Source organism: Falco peregrinus, chromosome 14 (assembly GCF_023634155.1).
Source record: "Falco peregrinus isolate bFalPer1 chromosome 14, bFalPer1.pri, whole genome shotgun sequence".
Classification (NCBI taxonomy): Eukaryota; Metazoa; Chordata; class Aves; order Falconiformes; family Falconidae; genus Falco; species Falco peregrinus.
In genome coordinates, this window is record NC_073734.1 from 18,960,197 (window position 1) to 18,973,255 (window position 13,059).

The 13,059-nt window shown below is 37.6% G+C and overlaps 1 long non-coding RNA gene across 1 annotated transcript in view; it reads right to left on the reverse strand.

Moving 5' to 3' along the window:
* LOC114011177 (uncharacterized) overlaps positions 1–13,059 on the reverse strand; it is a 229,121-nt gene that overhangs the window by 82,102 nt on the left and 133,960 nt on the right. The window contains exon 5 of the long non-coding RNA XR_008749769.1: positions 10,018–10,094. This is a non-coding gene — a long non-coding RNA (uncharacterized LOC114011177). The remainder of the gene's footprint in view (positions 1–10,017; positions 10,095–13,059) is intronic.

Here is a 13,059-nt window from a genome sequence, read left to right on the forward strand (position 1 = left end):
CTAAAAATAAATAGATCGCTTCAGCTGGAATGGTGTCTTGAGTTTTCAGATTTCCTGAATCAACACACAGAGCATACAACCTTTTCCAAATAGTATATATTTCCAAATAAGAAAGTAATAAAGAAATATTTTGTTTAAAAAAACAGTCTGAGTGGCAAACATAATATGATCTGGTAAGGCAATTGTAGTTATGGCAGTTGTAATTGCATAATGCATTTCACAGAAGCTTTTTCTATTGCACCTTATTGTATTTTTTCCTTCAATTATTAAATTTAGAGGCTTAACCTCAAAAGCAAATGCACTTGTCTTTACATGCACTTGAATTGTTACTGCCATTTAAAACTAATCAATGTTTTCTTTAGTACCATAATAGCTTATTTGCAAAGCACCTCTTTTAGAAAAATTTACATGGTATTCTGGAAGAAAACATGTTTCACATTCTAAGAAAAACTCCCAATAAAGAGAAAGAGGGCTTGATTCTTACCTCAAAGTTAGTGCATAAACTGACATCAAGAGCACAAAGGGAGTTGCTACTAGTTTACACCACTATGTTCATACATGATACAAGGAAAATCCAGGCATCTACACTATCCTTATATCCCTAGAGAAGTCCAGGAAATAAATTTGAAAGGGCTTAGCATGTAAAGATATGCTTTCATTAATGTTAACAAGGAAACAAATAGTTAAAATCTTATTATTAAGTAGTTTTTGAATACACATTCCTCGGAAATATTATACCACTCCTTACTTGGATGTTCAACTGCATAAAACTCATAGGACACCAAGGTCTCATTGAGTGGTGGAAAGCCCAAGCTACTCCAGTAAAGTCAATATATGCACTTGGAGTGCAGTTTGACACAAACAGGAATGTTCACACCGCTTTCCTCTAGGAATATAAGGAAGGTTTCTAAATTAGTCTCCGTAGACTGCTTCAGAAGGAGGTCAAAGAAACAAAGTTAAGCAATATGAGTACCCCCAGTGTCTCAAGATCTGCAGTTATTCAATAAACAGAAGTCTTAATGAATGAAAAAAAAAATGCAGAAAACTCACAAGCAGGCTTTTTTCATTTCCAAATGTAAACATCTACTGCTTTAATAAGCAGATCGGCTCCAGTTCAAGCTATGCCTGTACTTAAATACATGCAAATCCATTGATTCCAGTAGGGTAGCAAGTCTATCACTAGGATGAATATTATAAAAACAAGTTACCAGGGGTTATAATAATTGACATGTGTAAATAGAAAAGGTATTACAATACCTATGGTCAGAACTGAGAATCTGATACAGTTTGTCCCATTCGTCTTTAGCTTCACAGTGATACCTGTCTGTTTCAGCTCTGCAAAATACTTGGTTCATCCTATTTGGAACACAGCCTTTTTCAGAATAACAGTTCTGTCTCATGTGACACCTTCACTTACGCTTCCAAAGTCTCTACCCTTACCTTAATCTATGCATTGTTCTCAGTTGAATGTTACTAATACTAATCGTGGTAGCGGGTGATTTGCTTTCCAATATTAGCCGCACAGAAGATGCAGTGTGGGGCTGCTCTTCAAAGCTTTGTAGCTTTGCAAATATGTGTTAAAATCACACAAGGAGGTGAGTGCCTTAACTAGCATAGCTGGAGCGTAAACTGGGTAACTGCCTGCAAGGGTCAGTACAACTAACAGTTGCAGAATTTAAAGGCCTTGTGGGAAATCAATTGCCTGTTTAACGTATACCAAGCAGAAGAGTGTAATTCTGTATTCCCTTCCCCCTCTACATACAATATATTCTTTAAAATCTGACTCTCTTACAAATATAAAAGCAAAATTGACAAATTTAAAAGCATGGAAGCAGACTTGAACGACCTTGAATGACAAGGACAAGAAGTTATTCACCTGACCAGACAGTCCACAACAGAATTGCTAACCGATGGAAAATGGGGGGTTCAAAAATACATGCATTTCAAGATGAGACTAGAAACAAGCAAGAGACATAAAAAAAATAATCAAAACTCTTAAGTTACAATCCATAAAATAAGTTGGGTTGAGGAATACAAGGTGCCAAGCTTCACCAAAACAAAAGAAACAGAATTATAATTCAAAGTATTGGAGAGAGTGACTGTCCACAAAGTAATGCAACGACCTATGCCAAAGCTTTTGCCACCCATTTGTTTGCTGCTGAAGACTGAATGGACTGAAGTCTTGCTCCTTTGCTAAATCACATGTTTCAGAATTAATCCTGTAGCCTGCAGCCGGTAGCAGATGCTTTATAGGGCAACTTAGAGCAGACAATCACCTATTTACTGCTCATTATTTAATAGCACTGCTTTAACTCTGCTGTGATTGCCTTCATTGTTGGATAGTTTCTTACGGGTTCATGTTCTCACAGTCTTTTTCCAGGGTTTCACACCTGCTTCCAGAATATTACACTGACTCCAGTTGGCCCAGTGTATAACAAGGAGAAATTTCCTGTAAAGTTTGTTCTAGAAGGGCTTTACCAAGTGCATGAATTTCTTTTCTTATTAGCTAGTTATAATGAGATCCAAGCTAATAAATCTGTGAATATATTTTCAGTATTATTCACTGTTGTGTGCAGTACAAAAGGAATATATGCAGCTTATGACCAGACAGCTGTCAGAGTCTGCGGTATAACTCACTATGATGTGATGGATAAGATAATTCTGTTTGCAAAGTTAAAAACATTTAAAAGTTGCAGTGTAGGGCAAAGTTTATCAGAGGCTAGCAGAAAGGACAGAGATGACAAATTTTCTATGTATTTGTTTATCTAGAAATTGCAGAGAAATTGCCACACCAGTGATCCAACAAATCTGAGGCAAAGCCTCATGCAATTAGAATTTACTTAATTTTTGCTGAGCTTAATTTCCTCTTTAATAAGATGAGAATGTTTTTCTTTTTCAGTGATTCTCTGCTTCTGCGAACATGACTTTCCTTTGGCTCATGTCTATGTTTTAAGAGAAATATGCAGAGAACAGCAATGGGAAAGTTTATCTATTTCAGAAAATTCAAGGAACTCCAATGAATTCAGTATAGTTATTTCAGATTTTTTTTCATTCTAACTGGCAACAGATTTTGGTTCAGATTCTTCTACAGCATCAAAAATCTGCAAACAGCTGCCATATTATATATAATATTATTTCCTGCACAAGTTTTGAATCATGTTTTTCAGTACACTTATCTGCAGGAATTGGGAATCTATTATTTTGATCATCTAGAACGCACAACCAATATTTTGCATTTGCAGTCTTGGAAACAATTTAATAGGGGGCAGCAGAATATTTTGTATTTTATCAGTTTATTGTATCTAAGGGCTGACAATATGTTGCATCTATCATAAACTGCATGTAGTCTTACATTATAGAAATTGGTGCATCCCCCAGTTTCCTTTTATTAACAAGATTATCTTTCCAGATGGTCTTTAATTAAATATTTCATTAAGGAACATTAAGGAATTGTATATAAACTCTTCATAGTTGTCATGTTAATCATAGGCACTTCATTCACAAGTGGCTATAAGTCCGAATTTTGTCTTCCAGTTTTACTACATAGCCTTTTCAGAATAGGTATTAAAAAAACCCAAAACAACAGCAAAGCAACCCAACAAAAAAAGCCTTCCTTTCCAGAAGAGAAATTTCCAATTATATTAATTTAAAACAATCAAAATTTACTTAGAGGGTTTAAACAAGATGATTGAAAAATGCATTCCAGGATTTTTGCATTCTTCTTCATTCTAGCTAAAATAAAGGTAGCTCAAAATTATAGATTATTCCCTCTCTTTAAACAAGGTAGAAAGCGATGAGACAGTGCTGGGTAGATGCACACTAGTAATGGATTATGCAGATTTTTCTCTCCTGGGTCACTGTTATGAATCTCATTCAAGATAGCAGTGACGAAACGTCAGTGTCATTTTATGGCTTTTAGCATGAAATTCTGACCCTATGAGGTCAATGGCAAAACATCACTGATGCCAGAATTTTCACCTTTTGAGTCTCTAGGGTGCAAAAAGAATTAAAGTCTGACTCAGCATCCATTGACTTTAATGGGAGTTATACTAAGTTCAAGGTCTGGATTTTTAAAAGTCCTTAGGTGCTGCTTTGCTCATGCTTTGAGCATAAGAGCAGGATACTTCAGATGATTCAGACACTTAAAACTGTAGTGTTAAAACTATAAATTTCTATCCTTAAAGTGAAGCATTCTGTTGGGCTAGATAATGTAGTGATACTAAACATACACTACCAAACAACATCCACTTGCTGACTGTGTCCTGCCATCTCTATTATGGCCCAGCCCTAGGTTTAGCTCAACTGCACTTCTAACCCACACCCCCCACTTCCCACAATTTCTCTTTTCTTTTCTAGGATCTGGGAAAAGATCTAAGTCCTGAAGGTTTCTCTGCTACAGCTGTGCAGGGACTACTACCCACGTGTTTTCCTTTCTGGCCAGGAAAATGCCGGGCAGGCATTCCCAGAGGGCTGTGATTGGGAAGTAGTCCTACAGAGAGGTGTTACACGGTGTTGCCCACCCAGGGTGTAAGACATACGTGATCCATCCTGGGCTGCCTCTCAATGCACAGTGAGAGCTGAGCACCGCAGAGGTCGTTCACAGCAGCTGCCTGCCGACCCAGCCACTGCCAGCAAAGGTCCAAACCTTGCTGCCTGAAGCACATCAGTGAGGAAACACTAAGGAAAGAAACAAGCCTTTAAATCAAGGTCTTTTCAGCAGCAAAAAAGACTCAGCCATGTGGAAGCCGTAGTAGGAGATATTTACATGAAGAGAAGCGTATGCCTTTTCCATAACTGAGCAGAGCTCGTTTTTTAAAACTGTGACTCAAGAATTTGTTGGAAAGTACTCTGCCAAACATGATGCAAAGCTATCTTTTTTTATAGTGATTATATTGGCCAGAGGAAGTATGCTACTGACTTTTGCCCTCCTTTATCGGATCATACATATTCCCTTGCTCCACTGTCTGGATTACTCTGCTCCACTAGGCTGAGCATGGGGTGAGGGCTGCTTTCACCATATTTATTCGCTTCTCTTGCTTCCTTCTCTGAAAGCAAAATCCTTGTCCCAGATGACAGGAATTTCCAAACCTCGTCCACTACTGTGTTTGTGGCCCTCAAGAAATTTAGCACAGATTGTGGCTTCTGCTCTGCACTCTGTCTAGTCTGACTTATGGTCAATTCCCAGAAAGTTCACTAGTACAGAATGTGAGGTCCCTGTAGTACAGGAATAGTAATCATTTGTGTCAAAATGACTAAACAAAACAGGAAGAGTCATCAAACACCCTTTCTGGAATGATTAATTCCAACCAAAACCTGATCAATTCCCTGAAAGCAGGCAGAGGTGGCTTGGTTTTTTTTTTATTTCATTCAGTTTGGTGGCAACTGTTTTCTAGGAAGGACTTTACAAGCTATTTTAAACCAGCAGTTGCAGGACCCTAACTCTCAAGTCTTGCAATTTTGCAGGCTTGACAAGATTTTATTCTGAAAAGAAAATCAGAATATAATCCAAATGAGCTATCAGATTTTGAGTGCTTATTCAAAATGGAAAAAAAAATCCTAATATTGAATGAGTTGTTAATGCCCTCTAAAAATACTCAGGTACACAAATATAAAAATTATGTCTTTCTGTAACATGTGTTTTCCAGACATATTTCACTCGTACAAATGCACAGTTCAGGCATGTGTTCCTGAAAGTATTTAGCTATGCTGAAAACCACTCAGGAATTAAACTGGATGAAAGCATGCTGAAGAAGTTCTTGGAGGTTTAATTACCTTTTCCTTTTTTCTCTTTAGTGGGAGTTCTGAATTCTGGAGGAGTAAAACTCCAGTCTCTACTGTATTGAAATGATATTTTTTTAGCACTCCAATCATTGTCTCTACTTGACTAAGACATTTCTGTGCTAAAGCAGGTGCATTTACTTTTCAAGTATTATTTTACTAATCAATTGAAAAATTACCTCCATGAATGACAGAAGTGCAGACCTTTGGAGTATTTCATTAAAAGGAGCAAACATTAATTACAAATCCAGCCCAACCTTTGCAGACATAAATTATGGGACAGATCTATTTTCTCCATGCCTAATTGCAAGCAGTGACTAGCTCTTTAAATTATTATCTCCAAGGCATGAATGAAATTAGAATGGATCTGATGATATTCTCAAAACTTATTTGTATCTAAATAACTTGACCATGTACTATCTGGTGATATAAGGAAAACTAGGTGAAAAACCTTTGAGGCTCTAAACAGTGGCTCGTTTACCATGAAAAACAGAATTGCAAGAAGGAATTGGAACCTTAAAGTCTTTGCAGACAGGGACGTCTAGTTGCAGGTTTAACAATGGGATAGTTAATATTGTCCAAATATTTTTCTACCAGTTTAAATTCTAAAAATTTTAAGTGTTTGTAACTTTCTGAAACATTCACATTTTAGGCAGATTTTTCCAGGCAGTATCTTTCCTGAAAGGTAATGTTTACATCTCCAGAAAAATAACTATCTAGTGAAGTAAAATACCTTTCCCACAGAATTAAGAAGGTTAAGAATTTTGATTTCATAATAGCTACAGTGCTGACATGTCTGTGATCAAGCTGAAATCTAGCAGGAAAACAGATGAGTAAAGTGCCTTTGATTGGTCTGTTGAAAACCGATTTTGAATTGGGCATGTTTGTTGATGTAAAGTAGAATTTCAAAGACATTCAACAATGGCCAAATTTTCAAGCGATCATTTCTCCCAACTAATACATGCTTTTACAGCATATTTTCTACTTATCTTTTGGTCTTTTTGAAATATCAAGAACCAGCAATTATTTTTTTTTTTCTGTGTGTGTTTGTGTGTGTGTTTGCATAGTCCTAAAACTCAAATGAAGAGTTAGGCTGTTTTTCCAAGGCCTTTGTCACTAAAGTCAGAAACACCAAAACCAAATCCCTCAAATTTTAAAACAAGATCTACTGCACCTATACCAGTTTTATAAGCCCATCTGTTTTCCAAGGGAGAAGTATTCAACAGTTACTGTTTATGATGAAATTACTTCAATTATTATCATATAATAAAACTCCTTTTTCATTTCTAAACAAATGTTTCTTCAATACCTAACAAAGAGAAGGAGCAGAACAAAATTAAAATTTGAACATGCATAAAACTCAAGCAGATGAACACAAAACTATCTGATAAACCTCAGTGTGAGGCAAAACTGATCCTGAAGTTTCTGAGCACCTAAGATATGGAGAACTTTCAGTCCTTCTCTGTTAAAAATAATTTTAAAATTAATTCTTTACAGGAAATAAACAGCATTTTTTTTTTTGTATACATGTAGACAACAGAAGGTGTGGTTTACTATGATGAGCAAGGAATAAGTGTAGAATGCAAGGATTATTTAGCTTTTTAATACAATAATGAAAACAGAAATGTATTTTTTTGTAAAATGTATTTAACAATTTAGGTTTTGCATTGGAAACAGAAAACCCTCTTTTATAAAAACTATGACATTTATATACCACACAGAGTGTGGACAAAGGAGTCTGTTTGAACAAAGATTCTTGACGCCTACTGCCTGCCTCATGTTTTTACTATCCTTCTGTTAATCATTTGGTGTTGTATACTTTAAAAAAAATGAAATAGATAATGACTTGCTTGGAGTTCAATTTACTTGTGTCATGACACAATAAATACCAAGCTGAGTTCCCACAGTATTAATCATTAACCTAGGAGAGGGCATTAGCTTAAAATGCATTCCTTCAACTTTGATATGTTTCATGAATACATTTGTAGATATTTCAACAACAATTTCAAATATGCTGAAGACATAAACAGGTCCACCAAGTCCCCCCAAAAGCCAAACTCTTTTTCTCCTTTTAACTTTTGGCTATAAAGTTACCATCCCTCTCTGCTGCCAGAACAGCCTCTGAAAGTGGAACAACAGAACCTCTGCAAAGTTGTATTCTGGGAGGTACAGAGGCAGCCAGCTCAGGTTCAGAGAACTTACTTGTGCAAGACACCATGCAAAGAGCAGGGCAGGGGTACCTATAAAAGGCAAAATGTTCTGATATGGTACTGATTTTTTTCCAAATTTTCTACTGTGACAGACTTCTCAGACCCATAGCAAAAGGCTTCTGGCACTGTGCTGAAGACTCTGCAACATTAGAATATTACTTGGAAAGAAATATATTCTACTGCAAGGTTAGAGATCGGTTCAGGAAATTTAGAAATAATTGGTCCAGCACAGAGAAGGCTTCATGGGCTTCATGATTGTAGGCGTCTTGTTTAGGAGAAGGAAGACTAAGAAAACCTATCTGCTTGGATTTTGGTAGTATTTATGTTCCCTTTCTTCTCCATGATATTTCATCCTAATGTAAAAGTGAGGAGTTAAAGATTGATCTAGAGCTTGGGAAAAGCAGTCAAGCAGAGGACCACTAGGGACAGGGTGAACCCTTTAACCACATTGCCCGAGAAAGGCAGCGCTTGGCAGTCTGTTCCTGGGAATGATAATATCATAGGTAACCTATTTGCTCTGGAATCTAAACCACAGCACCACATTTAAACCACCTGCATCTAAAATGAAGGTAAATACGTTATGGATCTCCTGCTGACATAGGCCTGGGTGGAATGTATGATTTTTAACAGACCTGGGCAAATTCCACAGTCTTAATAGAATACCATTCAACTCATAACAAAATCTGGAGACTTTTTTTTTTTCTTCCTAAAACCATTCAATCCTAAATTCTCATTTAGAACTAGTAATTGAGCATAATGTCCTTTGTATTGCTTTAGAAAGAAAAACATCACTAACCTTTTTTGCTTTTAACACCTTGCAGCTTATATATAGTTTGTCATATAAGGAAAACACCTTAAGATCTGTGTGAATCTAACAACAGTGTAATTTATAAAATGTATAAAGGTTGGAATAGAGAAGGTAGGAAATCAGTTAAATGGGAGTTTTAAAAATTAAGATAGTTTCTTTTTCAAGGGTTATGGAAAACATATGAAGGAGATAGAATATGTACCTTTAATCAACAGATACAGGGTGGGGTTTTTTTCCTCTGAATATGGAATTGCAGAGAGAACTTTGCTTCAAGCTGCAAAGATTGTTAATGGAAATATTGAGAAATCATGATTTCCATCCAAATATTAAACAGTGGCCTACTAATGCTGGTTTTATAGTCTAAATGTAGCCAAATGTTTATTCAGGCATTGCTATGCACCAAAACAACATGCATTAACTATAGCTAAGAAAGTGTGTAAGCAAAGACAGCTCTGAGGCAGATCCCAAGCCACAAAGCATGCAGCACAGCCTCTCTGACCCACGGATGTTACAGCCTTTCTGACATGGGCTACAGCATTTCATGGAGCCAGCTGTACCATTTTAGTCACCTAGTACCATACAAGTCACAGCGACTTTGCGCATGACAGTGAGGACAACCACACGGGACTAATAAGCAGTTCAAGTGCAGCTCCTACATCAGCACTATAACACGAGTCTATTTGACTGGAGAACCCAGTAACACTTCTTCCAGACTCTGGCACAAACATACGTTAGTCCCTGAGTTCATAGAAGGACAAGGCCCCAGGGCACATCAGTGTACTTGCAGCCTGATTTCAGTGCCTTCCAACAAGTCTATGTGCCTGGACACGGAGCACGGCATGGAAACATCCCTGTGACCACTAACAGGACTGAGGTGAGGCAAGATCTGCTGGTAACTCTGTTTTTTGCCTGCAGAACAGATAAACTAGTACAAACCACCAAGGCCAGCACAACTAGGCTGCACAGACCCCAGCGTGAGCGATGCTGTATGGGAACAGAGGCGCCCCTGCGGAGAGCTGCCCAGAGCCCCCCTGTGCTCCCCAGGGAGGAGGCGGGTGGCCCACGGCTGCCAGCCACGCTGGGGTGTCAGCACGCGGCTCACAGGAAGGCTGGGCACCCTGCTCATGGGTGGTCTACACAGACGGAGTTACAGGCACACAAAGCTGACAAGGGGGTGAATGAGTGTCACACTGGGGGCCACGAAACACAAAACTACCTTACCGTAACTTATGTGCATAGTCATCATTCTGTACTTTTCTCTCTTTTTTTTTCTCTTGTCCTTCTCGGTCCAGCAAATTCTGAAATGATAAAGTAGCATCAATACTAGTTCCACTCAAATGAGAGAACAAATGTGTATGGAACAGGGAGATGCGACGGTTTATAGTGATTTTGGAACGAGTTGACTCCTGGCAGTGTCACAAGTCTACTTTATCTTCCTCCAGCCTAGCTTGCTCTTGTGTTTTTACTTGAAATCTGACATGGGGGAACAAATTATTAGTATTATGTCCATGTGAGCTGTCTCAGCCATTTAAATACTCATGTCACTTGTAAATTGTGAACAACGTGGTTGCACATTGTGTAATCACTGGATTGAACTCCTGATGGATAAAGGCCTAGAATGGTTCAAATAATAGTTCTTGGTCTGTCTTTCTCTGACAGCTGAATATGAATAAAAATTTATTTTGGCTAAAACACCCAATTCTAGGTGAATTTATGTCCTTAATGGGACATCTGCCATGACAAACAAGAAGGGGATGTAGCTATACGATTCAGTACATTCTAGTCAAAAGTGGAATACCTTAAATCAAAAGTTTCAGTAGGCTTAAAGGTTCCTGCTAAGCCCCTCTATTAAATCTTCATAATAATGTGACAAGCTATAATTCATGTCTTCTGCTTTATTAAAAAGAGGGAGGGCAACCACTAGGATAAAATAATATTGAGAAATAAAATTTACCTTGGATTAGTTTCATGTAAACATAAAAAATCAACTTCTCAGAACTCACATGAAAAACATAATGTAGTTAATATTAAATACAATGATTATGCAACCTATTACTTTTACAGTTTGTACTCTGGTGTCCTTGATTTCAGCCCTGTTTTGCTTATGATTAATGAATGACTCACCTTCAGTACTCTGTCATTCATTTCATACCTCATTATGAATTTGAAAAGGTCAGTTTGTTATTTGAAAACAGCAAAACACGCATGGAAGTTGAACAGTGTTCATAACTGCAAATGATGTTTTAACGGTTCATATTTTTTGACTGCTTTTGATCTAAATTTGAAGAGTATTCATAACTTACTCCCATAGAACAACAGGTGAAACTTCTGCATGTGCTTTATATGAACATCAGGAGTGTCTGTGCACTCCTTATACTGACACACAAACACACACACACAAATCCTAGAATGGCACCTGGTGTATTTAACTGTTTTCTATTATAACTTGCCAAGCTCCTATGCTATAATTTCACATTATTTTTGCTTGGAATTATTTTACCAGAGTTTGACCCCTTACAATATTAGGCTAGAAAAATTGATGAAAGTTTTGTGTATGTTAAAGCTTATAATTATTAAAGGAAAAATACTAACTTATTTATACTAAACCCAAAGTTTCATAGCAACAGTTCACAGTACTACTTTCTTGTTGTTGTTATATCCTATACCTGTTTTAATAATTACATTTAAATACAGAATTTGGTAGTGGCAAAATACTTTCCTGAGCAGAAAAAAATTGACTTGGGTGACATCAATGCTAAATCACATTCTGTGGAGCACTGAAAGGCATAAAACACAAAGTCCATCTTTTCTGTCTGTTTACTGGAGGTAAATTCTTAAATCACTTGGGCATCACTGTCCGAAGATGACAGTTACCAGCTATAAGAAAACACCTGTGATAAATGATAGCTTGAGGAGTAGCTCCTGGTAACTAGAGAAGCTCAGGGTGATGCCATTCAACAGAATCAGTATCACAGCTCGCAAGTTGCCCTGGGGAACCTGGCAGTGGCACCAAAATCTCCTTTTGGACGTATGGCAATTAATGCTATTCACAGTGTTCATCCCTACGACTACGCGAAACCAGGGTCTGTGCTGCCTACAGAGCAATGGCCTGTGAGGCTGTTTACGGATTGGGCTACACTTCAGATTGTATAGACATGGCCAGGCTAACTTTAAAGTGGACAGTTTGATGATTTCTGGCACTGTAATGGAGAAGCACAGACTTCAGTGTGGGCTAATGCGGCCCCACCTCCAGAAGACTGTGCAGTCTGCTCTTTCATCACTTTGGCAACCTTGTCCACATGAAGAAGTGGGGTTTAAAGTTCTGCAACAGGGTCTTCACTGTGCAAAGGCACTACCTCTAAGGTCCCAGTGAAAGGTGCATCAGGCTGTGGAAGATCATCTGTCTTTATGCCTTACCCTTTATGGTTTACGGCTCATAATGTGTAAGCAGCAGCACCTGCACGTACTATTTTTGTCTTGTATTTGAAACTGGATTATGGTTGTGAGGTTTATTCAGGTTGATGCCGAGACTACATTTGACTGAGAGTAGACCAGAGTCCATGGATTTCACAAACAAATGCAAAAATCAACCCATCCCCAACCGATTGCATACCTCTTCACTCTGTACAATATGCATGTCTGTTTGTGGTGCCAAATTCAATAGCTTAAATGTTGTGTCATCACTAAAAATAATGCAACAGACCACAGTCAGTAACTGCAGGCTGACCTTCAGCTTTGGCTCTGCTTAATACTGTAGCTTTATGTTTTCTCCCAATTTGTTCAGAACTCTTTGTACCATGGATTATTAATCTATAACTAAACATTTTCTTTGGTGTTCATCTAGACGACGGTATCTGGAACAAATGCAAATCTATTATCTTTTCTTCGAATTTTGTAAGCGTATTTGTCACAGGCCTTTATTCTTCCTACAATTTCAGTGAAAAGTGTATAAGAAAAGTAAGTAATTGTTTATTTAGGACCATTGTTTTAAATCACATCCCACCTATGATGCACTTTAAGGTGGTGAACAAGTTGTCCTTAAAATTAACAAAAACACACAAATACGCATCCCAACACTGTACCCTTACTCCTGACAAGATCTATATTAGTTTTCAGTGTGAATAAGGAAGAGAACATCTTTACACATAGCAAATGTAAGAAGGTAACAAGAAATGGTAAATTTGACATGAGTTAGGAAGTATGTGAGGGGAAAATAAAGGGAAAAAGACCTGCAAAACTTCCTGAAGCTATAAGAAAAATAAA